Consider the following 13456-nt stretch of genomic DNA (forward strand, 5'->3'; position numbering starts at 1 on the left):
AAAGGTGTCACCCTCAGTTCAGTACCACATACACACAGTTGAATCCAGAGGGATTGTGTCTTTTAAGAGCTACATTCTCACAGTTCTGGATTTGGATAGGGGACAGATTGATCCATTTCACATTATCTCATATTCAAATTTTTAACATGCAGTGTTCTTTCCATCAAATCATAGAATCATAGAATCGTAGAGTTGGAAGAGACCACAAGGGCCATCCAGTCCAACCCAAACCAAATCTGTGAAGAACCTTTTTTAGATTTGTGAGCTGGGATCAAAAAGATACCACAGGAAATTCCGACACATCCCTGTTTTGTAGTCCTATGTTCTCTTGGCGATGGCGATCTTGTTGAACTTTGCCTGAATGCTTTCAGAGAGTTTGAGAAAAAGATTCAAGTTCAGTGTAAATGGAAAACACTCATAGGCCAGTATCCTTTTAATGACACATGTAAACATAAATCTACCTTATGCTTGTGTGTGTGAGGTTGTTGTCAAGGTTTGTATTCTTTTCTGTCCTCTACAATCATCAATGTCTCCCTATTCCAGGACTTAAGGTTTTGCTGCAATAGTCCCCTCCACCCCTAACAGGCATTCTGTGGATGGGGAAGAGCACTGGAGATTAGAGAAATAGCTGGCTAAGCCCCATAACCAGATGCAGACTGGTGCCATCATCTGCTGAGACGCTGTCAGATCATGGCAGAAAAATTCCTATTTGCAGTAACAATTCCCTACTTTGGTGATTGGGACTAATGCTTTTTAACCTGTTAATAACTGATCCGTGTTTTTTGGGAAGCGAAGTGGCCACATTTGTTAGCAATACTAGATTATTTATGGTGGTTTGGCATGGATCACTGCTGCAACTTTGGCACAAAATCCAAGAAAAATCTAAAGAAAGAGATCTTAGGGTTACAAATAATAGCACCATATTTATTAATTTGTTTATTTATTTAAAATGTTGACCAAACGTGCAGCTGCTGTGAAAAAGTCAAATCCCACTTTGGAGGTCATTAGGAAAAGAATAAAAAATTAAACTGTCCATTTCGTACTGGAGTCTCTCTGGAGACTAGGGTTTGAATCCCTGCCTGGCCATGGAAACCCACTGGGTGACCTTGGGCAAGTCACACACTCTCAGCCTCAGAGGAAGGCAAAAGCAAACCTCCTTTGAACACAACTTGTCAAGAAAATCCTAGGATAGGTTCACCTTAGGGACTTTATCACATGGGGACTAGCCTCCTTATCCTATCCAGAAAGTGCAAGTGGAAGTGATTGCATGAAAGTCTTTCTCACTATATTGTGTTGATCCTGTCATGTCCCCTCAGGGAAATGGAATTGCATTAATGGGATGGTTTGATAATACCAAATGTCAGGAAACGAGGGGTCAATTCCACTTCATTCACAGGACAATTCCACTTCATTTATGGGATCAACGTGATGTAGTGAGAAAGCCTTTTACATGATCAATTTCTGGATGGTATAATGTCTGGATAAGCGCAATTTAGTGTGAGAGTATTTGTTGCGATCGCGCGCAAGAAACATGGGTATACTGTTGCTAGGGCTCACCAACATGATGCAGGCTGATGGCTACTAGTCATGCTCACATCATCTTTAGTTTCAGGAGTCTGCTTCACAAGGCCAGTTGACTGGAAAACATGAGTGGGAAAGTCTTGTTGTGTTCCTGTTCTGCTGATGGGTTCCCCATGATGAACTGGTTAGCCACTGTGTGAACAAAGTGCTGGATCAGGTGGGCCTTGGGTGTGACCCAGCAGGGCTCTTCTTAGGAATCCACTCTACACACACACATGCACACATTAACTCTCTGGATTCTGCAGTACAGCTAAGAAATGGTTGAACAACACTGTCCGCTCTCCCAGTCATTGTTCTACTCCCACCTTATCAGAACTTCATTACATTTTTGAAATCAAATGCTCTCTCAACGATTTACAAAACGGCTTCTTTGATTTTCCAGAAACAGCACAAATGCATTTCCTGCTCTTCACCAAAGGAGCAAATAAGGGTTTCTATTTCCTTTCAGAGATGATTCTTCAGTGCTGAATATTGCTTTAAAAAAGAGAAGCATGAGCCAAGGAGCACTCCACTTTGCAACCGGCTTCTCCTTCTCCGCCTCTTCTTCCTCCACAGGCACAGTAACAGGAAGAACACCTGCCGGATCCACAGTTCACATGTGTTCCTATCAAAGGCCCTGAACAATGCAGCCAGCCCTGACTGTGTGGTTTTTGAGAATTTGAATAAAACTTTCTTGCGTTCAGAAATGTAAGGAATACAGGAGACAAGACATCTGAAAGAACAAGGGGGGAAAGGGGAAGAGTAAAGCAAAGCATATCTCAATTAATAAAGGGGCAATACAGACTGGCACTTTGTGCCGGTCTGTAGACGGAGCCATGGCACAGCGTCCACATGTTGCATGCTCTGGCTCTGCCCCTTCATGCCATGATGCCACGCACCCTTCTAGACGGCATGTGGCATCATGGCGCGGCCCTGGTGCTGCATCTAGATGATGCAGCGGCAAAAGGGCATCACAAAGCTGCACCGCCATGGCTGTGATGCCCTTTAGAGGGTGCAAAAGGGACCCTTTTTTCTGCTCCTTCTTGTGCTCTCTAGAGGCCAGATCGGGGCCGTGGTGTTCGGTTGCTGTGGCACCAGTCTGGCCAGTAATGGGGCGGCTGCAGACTGCCCCTTTGGGGCGGTAATGTATAGCCCCAAAGTTTTGAAAAAGAAGCTCCTTTTCACTAAGCCTTTTACCTCAGCCCACATTTCCTCCTTGCCTTCTGTCTAGCCGGATGTTTTTTGGCAGCATTAGCATTAGGCCAATGGTAAAAGAAGGCTGAAGAAACATAGACTTGTGGTTCTGGAGTGCAGTCTACAGTAAACAATGCAATGAAGTTTGAGGTGAGGAAAAATAGGATTCTGCTTTAGATAGTCCTACTATAGCTGTGTATGCCTCCACCAGACAAGCATGATTAACAACACATGCCTCCAGAATCCATTACTGAGCATATGTGAACAGGAAAACAGAGAGTAAAGGGGAGAACAAATAAGCCTGTTCCACCAGTTACAGCCAGTATGTTTTTTAAAACGTCGTAAATTCAACCATCATAAGAAAAGTGGAGGCTAGCGATGTGGAGGAGGGGGGTTGGAATAAGTTTTTGAGTGATCTCCAGAAAGTTCAAGATGTTTTTTCTTTATTCATAATTAATAATAGAAAGTTTACCTGACTTGCTTGTTTTGCTTGTCATGTGCATATTGTTAATTTTGGATAAAAAGGTTGCTGGAACATGATGAGCTGCTTTCCTTTGTTGTGGCGTGAGAATGTATCCATATTCTTTCCATGGTATTTCTCCCTCTGTTACCAAATATTCTATTAAAGAAGTATTGCCTAGGAATACATCTACAGTACTTTGTTAATGGAGGTACAGTATATCTGTCCATCCTTGCTGAAATGAAGTACTTTAATATTCCACTAATTTCAGCGAAAGAGATTTAAGGACATGCTTATTTCTGGTTGGAATTGTATTTACTTTGGGATGGATTATGGTCAACATTTCTCTTGACAACAGGGCAGTTTTTTTGGCCAAAAGGACAACTTTCTCTTGAGGGGAACCTTTTGGAGCCTACATGCCAGAATTGGTTGGCCCTGTGTGCAAATTATCAAAGGCATAAAGTTACAGGGTGTAAAACCATCGCACACACACACAATTCTCAGATACCTCACAAATGCATTTTTTCCTGTAACAGAGAGCCAAAATTAGCCCCTCTCCATACTCACAGAAATTCCTACAGAACCACTTAACAAAAATCCATAATACTCTTCCCAATCCCTCCCCTAAAAGAGCAGATTTACAGAGAATTGCTTAAAGTTTAAGCTGGGGTGAGGGTTGATTATTTATTACTCCACCCCCCCCCCATTTACTGCAATTGACAGGATTAAGATTAGGGAACAGGGAGAATTTTGTTTCTGCTTATTTCTGAGCGCTGGTAACAGTGCATGGAAATCTGAATGTGAGAAAAAGGAAAACTGACATATTTGACCATTCTGTTAGGATATGGTGGCCAAAACACTGCCCTCCAGATGTCGTTGGACAGTCACTTCATCCCTTCTCATTGGCTCTGATGGGATTTGCAGTCCAACAGCCACACTTTGCCCCCCCACCTCCGCCTCCACCTCCGGCCTAGGTTTATTGGCATTTTCATTTCATTTCATTTTTTAAAACAGGGATTGGCAATCTCTTTGCAAAATGGATGTACTGTCCTCCCTCCATTCTCACAGACTTGGGATCTGTGTCCCGTGACTATCCACAGGATGCAAACGGAGGAGGTTAAAATGTGGTGCATGCCTTTGGCTTGAATATGCTTGATTTTCTGTTTTCATGGGGGGTCTGGAACAGATCCCCCATGAAAACGGAGGAGGATTGTAAATCCACTTTGCATCTGCATAACTCATTTTTTAATCCATAGAGGAGGCTGGAATCCTCTGCTTTTCACACTTAGCAAGCCAAACCTCCTGTAAATCTTTTGTGTGCTGCTCATCCTAACACAGCCATATAATAATGGCCAGTGGAGAGTGAGGTACATCTGATGCCCAAAGTATCATCCTTTACCTCTAGAGAACCCTTTGTGAGTATCATAGGATGTCTGTACCCTTGTGCATCCAGCTATAAAGACACAAACCAGATGTTTCTCAAACATCCCCGACTCTCCATTGGCCATAATATGGCTGTGTTAAGGATGAGCAACATGCAAAAGGTGGGTTTACAAGGAGAAGAGACAGGAGAAATTCCACCTGTGGAAACTTTATGCTTTGACTCAGCCAGAATTTACCAAAATTTACAAAGTGTAAATGTGGGAGAAGGTAGAATTGACAGATTTCCCCATTCCCACTATGGATGGGTGAGAATTTCACTTCAGTCTGATTTTGATTAGACTTTACCAAAATGTGAAAAATTTGAATGTGAGAGAAAGCAAAACTGCCAGATTTGCTTATGTTCTAAGAAGGAATGAGAATTTTGTTTCAGTTCACTTTTGTTCAGGATATACCAAATTTTTCAACGGTCAAATATGGGAGAAACTGAAACTGCCAGATCAGCCCTCCTTGGGTATGGAGGAAGCACTGGTATCTGTGAAGTCTATGCCTTGGATCCTCATAATTAGTCACAACTAGAGCAGACCTACTGAATCAACTTTTGACTAGTGAGTTGACACATAGGTAAACCCAATTATTTCAGTGGCTCTGCTCGGGACTAACAATAGGGTTTAAATCATTGTTTCCTATGTGCTCACCCATTTTGTTGGTCCTGGCATTATTTCTGTTTACTTTTTTTTCCTGTCAAGCACTTAAGGATTGGCTAACACTTGGTGCAATTGGTGCAATTTTGAGTCCCCCTTACAGTAACCTAAAAGTTCAACTGAGCATTTAGAAATACAATTTAGGTATCCAAAGATACCTAACACACTATGTGTATATACACACTATACACACTATGTGTATATACATTAACACACTATGTGTATATACAAAAGTGCATGCAAGCATTCCCAAGCGAGTTTTGTAGACAAGAAGAACTGATAAGAGAGTGGAACCCCTGTTGAATTAATGGAACATGTCTGTAATTTGCAAGTGTTGAATGAGTGAGGCATCAGAAAGCGTGGTGTCAAAAGCCGGGGAAAGTCTGTATTCTTTAACCTGTTTCCTGTGGACATGCAAAAAGTGGATGGGTGGGGGGACTTATACATTCCTTCCCTGAGACATTCAAATCAGGACTTGGGAAGGTTACCTTTTGGACCATAACTCCTAATGGCCGTGTTGGCCAGAGGATTCTAGGAGCGGAAGTCCAAACAGGAAAATGTTCCCAAGCCCTGACTCAAACAATGTAATGAGCAACTGCAATTTGCCACTGTCCGTGTGGAGCTGTGGATGCCTCCTTCCTTTGTCTGCTTGGCAAGAAAGTATTCTCCTCCCAGGGTGGGACTTCCTGAACCCTTTGGTCTCAGGAAAAGCTGCATGCACTTGCTGCAGGCATCCTGCACAGGAAGCTATGTGGGTGTTGCGTGTCATGTGGGTTCTCCTTCCACCTCCTTTGTGCATTGTGCTCATCACAACACAGCGCTTGTGAAGATGGGAGGGGGATTCCTGGCCCTTTGCCCCAGACCTCAAGGAACACCTGACTGAGCACTGGTGGCTGCAGTTGTTATTGGCTCTGGCACTGGGCTGTACCGAGTGGAAACATGGTGGCTGGATGGTGTGTGTGTGTCCATCCTGCAAGAACATTTTGCATCTATATTAAACAGAGTGGATCTGGGCTAGCGCAATGTAAGCTTGCGGTAGAAACAAGAGAAATGACTCTAGATGCTTTTATAAGGTTAAAAAAGAGAGAGAAACTTATGTTTATTGTCTCAGGAAATGCATCTTAGGATAGTAAATGAGATAAACAAAAGATGTTGACCTAGACTTGGTTACAAGAGCCCCTAAAAGCTGGCTCTTATGTGCTGGTGTAAGCTAGCATCCATTATTAGGGTTGGAGCCCCACAGATGCTCCTGCCAGACAAAGGAAGGCTAACTTTTTGAGAGAAGAGGGACATGACCTTTGCAGGCAAGAAGGAAGCAAAAGACTTGAGTACATAGACGAAAGAAAGATACCAAACGGTGAAACAAAAGGGCAAGCATTATCTTGTCTCTCACTAACCACTTTATACAAGCATTGATGTCTCTTTGCTTCCCACACATGTATGGGGTGTACTGGGAGCATACTGCTGTCATAGACTGCTGCCACACTGCAGAATTAATGCAATTTGACACTGCTTTAAGTGTCATGGCCCCACTCTATGGAATGCTGGGATCTGTAGTTTGTTGTGGCACCAGAGCCACAATAGATCTGCTGACAGCGAAGGCTAAATATCTCACAAAAATATCAAATCCTAGCACTCCATGGCATGGAGCCATGGTAGTTAAAGCAGTGTCAAACTCCATTAATTTTGCAGTGTAAGTGCAGTCATGGAGCTTGGAAATCAGTGGCAATTCTGGGTCTGGGGGCATCCCGGACCCAGAATTGAAGCCAGAAGAAGTAAGACACCTTATTTGCAATACGCTCCTTAGTTTCTCACCGCAGTTTTGTGTACTTTATGTTGCACTCTCCACTTTTACCTGGATCTAATGTCATTTTGGAGTGTTACTGGAGATGCGGCAGTTGCCACAGAACAATAACAGGGGGATAATATTCAGAGAGAATTGAGCAAAATCACTTTCTTTCTTTTGGGAGACAATGGGAAAATGAGATTTTTTTTTTAATACAAGATATTTTCTTAGGAAATAAACTGTGATCTGAGATGCTTCCTTCTAGCTCTAGGGATATCTGGTTTATCCTTTTAACTTCTATTTGTGTAAAACAAGCTTGGGTTTTGATCCTAATGAGAACTTAGTGAGACGGTTGCATGTCATCATCCCCCATACATTTTTCAATGATTTTGTTTCTAACTCCATCTTTGCCATAGTCATCACCCTGAAGATGCCTATTTCACTTAAGAGTGAAGCCCCTTCCCGCCTTGTAAGTCACAAGCCTAGATCCCTCTCTGCTCTGTAGCATCTGGGTTTGTTTTTTTTCCAGTCATAAAAAAAGAAACGTGGTGCTTTGCAGTCATTTCTTTACATCTCAAACCCCAAGCTGGCTAAAAGTATAATGTCAAGGTCTACTAAGCACTGTTCAATTGAGATATTTCTGTCTGGGACTGGGAACTGAAACTCCTCAGGCTGGTCATGGGCCATCTACTTTAGGATCAGGTGACTGAATAAACATGATGAGAACACAGGGTCTCTCCTCTCCCCACACTTATTTTTTTCTTGTCCATGACCAAGGGCCCATCTTAATAAGGGGAACTGTCTGGCCCTTCACACCCAAATACACACACGCCTTATTACCAATCCAAAGAATGTATAGAAAAGGTGAATTTTATATTTTTTTAAAAAACTTTCCCCCAGAATGATCTGTGTAAGATCCATTGGTTCAGAGTGTCCACTTTTCAAAACTGCACAGTGTCTTTTTGACAACAACAATACACACCCAAACATCTCAAGATCCACCAAGGATAGTCCCATTTAAGGAGTTCATGAGTCCATTGTGGTTGGTAGCAATCTTGCTCAAATTAACATCTCCCTATCCATTGACCATTCCCAGTGCCCCCCCCCCCAAATCTGCATAATCTGAACCTATGTCCTCTTCTCCTGCCACCTCTAAATAGACAACAGGTACAGCATCTCAGAAAAGTGTGCCTGTAACTAGGGACACGGAGTTCTAACTAGGATTCCCAGATGTCCTTTTTTGTATGGGATGTTGCTTGTTTAGGGACTGGTTATCTCGCCTCCAAAGCACAGCAGTCTCAGTTTAGTCATCTTGGCTTCCAGACAGAGCTTGAGTCTAATTTCATTTATTTGTTCTTTTAGCAGTCTAAGATATCCACAGAACTTTCCTCCAACCTTCTAAGTATTTAATATTCTTCTGATTTCTTGAGTTAGGGCCTGAACAGACAGGCCAAACTGCTTCAAGTCACTTTGGAGGTATACTGTTGAAATGACGCATGCATCTTAAGAGGCCAGAAGCTGAACCAAAGGTGTGCTCCAGTCCTTTTAGGATGCATGCATCATTTAAACAGCACACTTCCAAAGTGACCCAAAGCAGCTTTATTTTGACCTGTCTATTCGGGCTCTAAGTTTCCTCTAATCCAGTTTTGCTTTGGACATATCATGAGAAGATATGACTCACTAGAAAAGACAATAATGGTCGGCAAGACAGAAGGCAGAAGGAAAAGAGGAAGACTGCACTGCAGATGGATAGACTATGGACTTTATCACATGGGGAGAAAGAGGGGGGAAAGAGGGGGTTTAAATGGACATTATCCCATGAAAATCACACAATTGCATTGAAGACTTTCACACACATTGCAATTAAAGAGGACTTATCCCAGCAATAACCAAGTAATAAACAGCAACAAATCCTTCACGGGATTTCCCCGTTAATGATTTGTTGCTGATTATTACCTGGTTATTGTCGGGATAAGTTCTCTTTAATCGCAACGTCATGAGAAAATCTTCAGTGCAATCATGTGATTTTCATCGGATAATGTCTGTTTAAACCCCACTTTCCCCCGATTTTCCCTGTGTGATAAAGCCCTCAGTCAAGGAAGCTAATAGCCTTGAGTCTGCAGGACCTGAGCACACTGTTGATGACAGGATGACTTGGAGGCCTCTCGTTCATGGGGTTGCCATAGATTGAAGTCAACTTGATGGCACATAACAACAACCAATCCTGTCCTGTTTTGGTGTTGTATGGAACTTCCCAGATCCCATTTTTAAATGAGTGGATGGGAAAAGCAGGTACCAGCTATGCTTACCACAGAAAATGCCTGAGATTTTGGTATACAGCAGAAAATGGTCTCACATTACATACCAAATGCTGGGGCGGGGGTTCTGTTATGAGCATAGCTGGCACCCACTCTTCCTCCTCTCGGCCATTTCTGAGAAGCATGGTCACAGCATATTGGTAGCAGTAAATTCCTAATCTTACAGTGGTTGCTGACCTGCCATCCTAAGATTTGGGGTACCTGAAAAATATCGGGTCGTGCAGGAGCCCAGAAAACACAAGAGAAGCCCTCATCTTGTAGGGTTGCCAACCCCAGCTGGAGATGGCTCCTGTGCTTTGAATGGCTGTGTAGAAGAGGGAATTTCAGCAGATATTGCTTGCTTCCTGGTTGCATGAGAAGCAACACCTGCTGAAATTCCCTCTTCTGTACAACCATTAAAGGTACAGGAGCCCTCTCCCAGTTTTCACTCTGGCAACCCTGTCTTGAAGGATTTAAGACGGGCTCTATATAGACCTTGAACATTTACTACTTTTAAGGACTTTTTGAAACACAGCCCTGGACAAGATGAGCAAAGAGGGGGGGAAACCTCTCACTTAGCCTTATATGTGTTGATGATGCAAGCATCTGAGAATGAGCAAAATCTGATCATCCTGCATATCTTCCAAAGTGAAAAAATGTGTAGGTGGCTGTACTCCACATACATATCACCTGATCTCTAGTCATGTCATATCCTGACCTCTCAGAAGAAAGGCACTTAGGAAGGTAGCCTTAAACTGTTGCTGTTATTGTGTGCCTATAAGTCATAGGGTTTTCTTGGCAAGATTTATTCAGAGGAGGTTGGCCATTGCCTTCCTCTGAGAGTGTGTGACTTCCTAGGACTCGAACTCTGGTCTCCAGGGTCACATTCCCAACACCCAAACCACTACACCATGCTGGCTCTCAACCTTATGCTTACACAGCCTTGTACTATTTGTTCCTATAACGCTGCTCTAGTAACAGATTTACACCCGGCTACACACAGGAAGAGTTCCTTCTCAGAGCTTTGTGGAGGGGGGATCTATATTTGGACTACAGCTTCCAGAATCCTAAGCCACCACGGCCACTGGTCATGTTGGCTAAAAGATTCTAGGATCTGTAGTTCAAAAAACAAAAAACTCTGGCCTCTCCAATCACCTACCATTTGATCTTCCTCCCCTTGTTTTAGTCTGAAGAAGAGAAAACATGGGATCTTCTGCATGTGGCACCTGTGCTCTCCACAGAGCTGTTGTCTTTCTCTGCACACCTCTGGTCTTAAAATGCAGATGGGGGAACTCTTCTATACCCAGGGAATCACAACTGGAGCATACAAGGGCTCTGAAAATCATTTGGTGTGCAAGTCACAAAGTTCAAAGTCAAGAATGAATGGAATTGCCCTTGTGGACCACTAGATGTCCTCACACATCCATATCCACACATCATTTTGCAAACTTGAATTTCTGGGAAGATTCAGCACTTTTTCAGAATTCTAAAAGTTGTTAAGTGCTATCAAGTTGACTTTAGATGAGAGAGAACCAACCTGGAATGTAATGAGATATAACATGATCTTTTTTTGTAATGTAACTGGTACTGTTTTCATTGTGGCCTCGCTACCTATTTTCCTTGCAAGTGAACTGCTTGTAGCATATCAGTCTATTTTCTTGATCGTAATTGTCCAATTTCTTCCAAACAAGAGAGAATCTATTAAAGAAAACTGTAATTCAAAGAAATTGTAAAAGTAATTGGCTGTGTTTGGGAGACCCTGGAAATGTAACTATGTACAGTGGATCCTTGTTATATGCTGGGGTTTGGTTCCAAGATCCACCGTGGATAACAAAATCCCTGGATGCTCAAGTCCCATTAAATATAATGACATAGCAAAATGGTGTCCCTTATAAAAAATGGAAAATCAAGGTTTGATATTTGAAATTTATACTTTTTTTGAACATTTTCAAACTGTGGATGCTTGAATCTGTGTGTAAAAACATCCGTGCATAGGAAGGGCCGACTCTAGTTGTAACATAACTTTTGAAACAATACAAATACTTCATCCTTCAGGGACATCTTCTGTTTAAAAAAAAATAAAGAAACCAGACTAGTTGCTTAGCCACTAAAGATGCTCTCAGAAACACATCCTTGTTATTTTCCAGACTTCAGCTACCCAGAAGTACTTTACTGATGGCCAGATACCATGTGACAGCTTCAAAGCATCATATTGGGATGAAAGGGGAAAACCAAGACAAATAAAAGGAAATGGAGAGCCATTGCCACCAGCTGTATCCTGACAGAGAAATGGAAGAAATTACTTTACACACTGCTATGTGCTCTTCCCCTTTTGAGTACTGATTTACTTTTGTAGAGTTAGTTTAATTTGTTCCATTCCATCATGCTTTCTGTTGTGACAAGTATATTTGAAAATGGGTTTTTAAGAGTCAATATACATACATATATATATATACATACATACATACATACATATATATATATATATATTTCTTGAGTGTTGGGAAGCCCTGGAGAAAAGAACCCTAGAGTAAGAGGAATCTTTGCATCTTGCATCTAACATCTTTTGCTCAGTTTGTCTCAAAGGTGATACAAGATCCTTTTGCATACACAGCACCATATCACATTACAAAGGTAAGCAAAGATGCAACAAGAAAAAAAAGTTTCTGCTTACCCCTCTGTGTGACATTATTGTACTTCTGTTCTCTTTCCAAAAGGAGATGGTTGTAAAAATATGTCTTTTGCCAAACAGATTTTTCCAGTGTGACAAAAGGCACACTTTTATAGCTATCTGCCTCAGTAATAGAAAGGAACTTACTTTTGTAATGCAATAAGGCACTAAGAATCTTTACAGCTCTACACAAAATTCAGCAAAAACCAGCATTTTTTTGCACATTCTATTCTGCGCAAAATAGGCAGCCAATTTCTGGACAGAAAAATGCTGCTGTCTGCAAAAAATCACCACACATCTGCAGCATTCTCTTGGTTGCAAGGGACCGCAACTGCTTGTCTTTGGTGCAGAATATGGCTTGAACTGTGACCAGTGGTTGAATACTTCAGAGACGTTCTCACCGTCAGAAGGAAACTTCTAAAATTACTAGTTGCTTCCCTTGATATGAAAATTAGCAAAAATTTACATTCCTGTGTTCTATCAGTTATAAAGAGGATTCACTCAGCCTTTACTACTCTAAATTTGGAGAGTGAGGTACGGGAAGGGATTCTTGTGTATGCAAGAATAACCTTGCCGCTCTTTTGCACTGTTGTTTGTACATGGCTCAAAACCTCCAAATACTATTAGTAATGAAGCATAATAATTTTGTGAACTTTGTGCTAGATCAAATGTAAGACTCTGCAGTTTTCTGTACAGACAAATGGACAAACAAACAAACAAAAAACACCACCAAGATTACTGGGAGGGGAAAGCATTCTAATATATTCCTCTTTTGGATTTTCAAAAACTGGCAGGTATTTTCCCCCCTCTTCCACTGCATATGTAGAGATGCATATATGGACAATGGTGTTTATATTTGTTGCAACCATCTTTCTTTCTTTCTTTCTTTCTTTCTTTCTTTCTTTCTTTCTTTCTTTCTTTTGCTTCTTCTGGCAAGATTCAGAATACAGTGAGCCCTTGGCATCCACTGGCATTTGGTTCCAGCACCCCTTGTGGATACCAAAATCCATGGATGCTCAAGTCCCATTATATACAATGGCGCAGTAAAAATGTGTCCCTTACATCAAATGGCAAAATCAAGTTTTGGGTGTTGGTTTGTTTTTTTTTAATGTATTTTCAAGTCAGGGATGGTTTGAATCTGTAGATGCAGAATCTGTGGATACAACGGGCTGACTCTACACTTAATCCTGCATCATCAGATGTAACTAAGATGATAGAGCTTTGTTGTTGTAGTTACATCTGGCAATGCCACCTCTCAAAAACCAACCTTTACAGCCTGGCAGTCCCAACCAACCAAAGGGTTTATTAGGCCTCGTAGATCAAGGCACTGGGAAATGACATTTGCGACATTCTCCTGGTTGCAAGGCACTACAACTACTTATCTCAATGTACTCCATGACTGAG

This window comes from Sceloporus occidentalis, unplaced genomic scaffold (genome assembly GCF_023333645.1).
Source record: "Sceloporus occidentalis isolate IW3139 unplaced genomic scaffold, rSceOcc1.0.p SCAF_7, whole genome shotgun sequence".
Taxonomy (NCBI): Eukaryota; Metazoa; Chordata; class Lepidosauria; order Squamata; family Phrynosomatidae; genus Sceloporus; species Sceloporus occidentalis.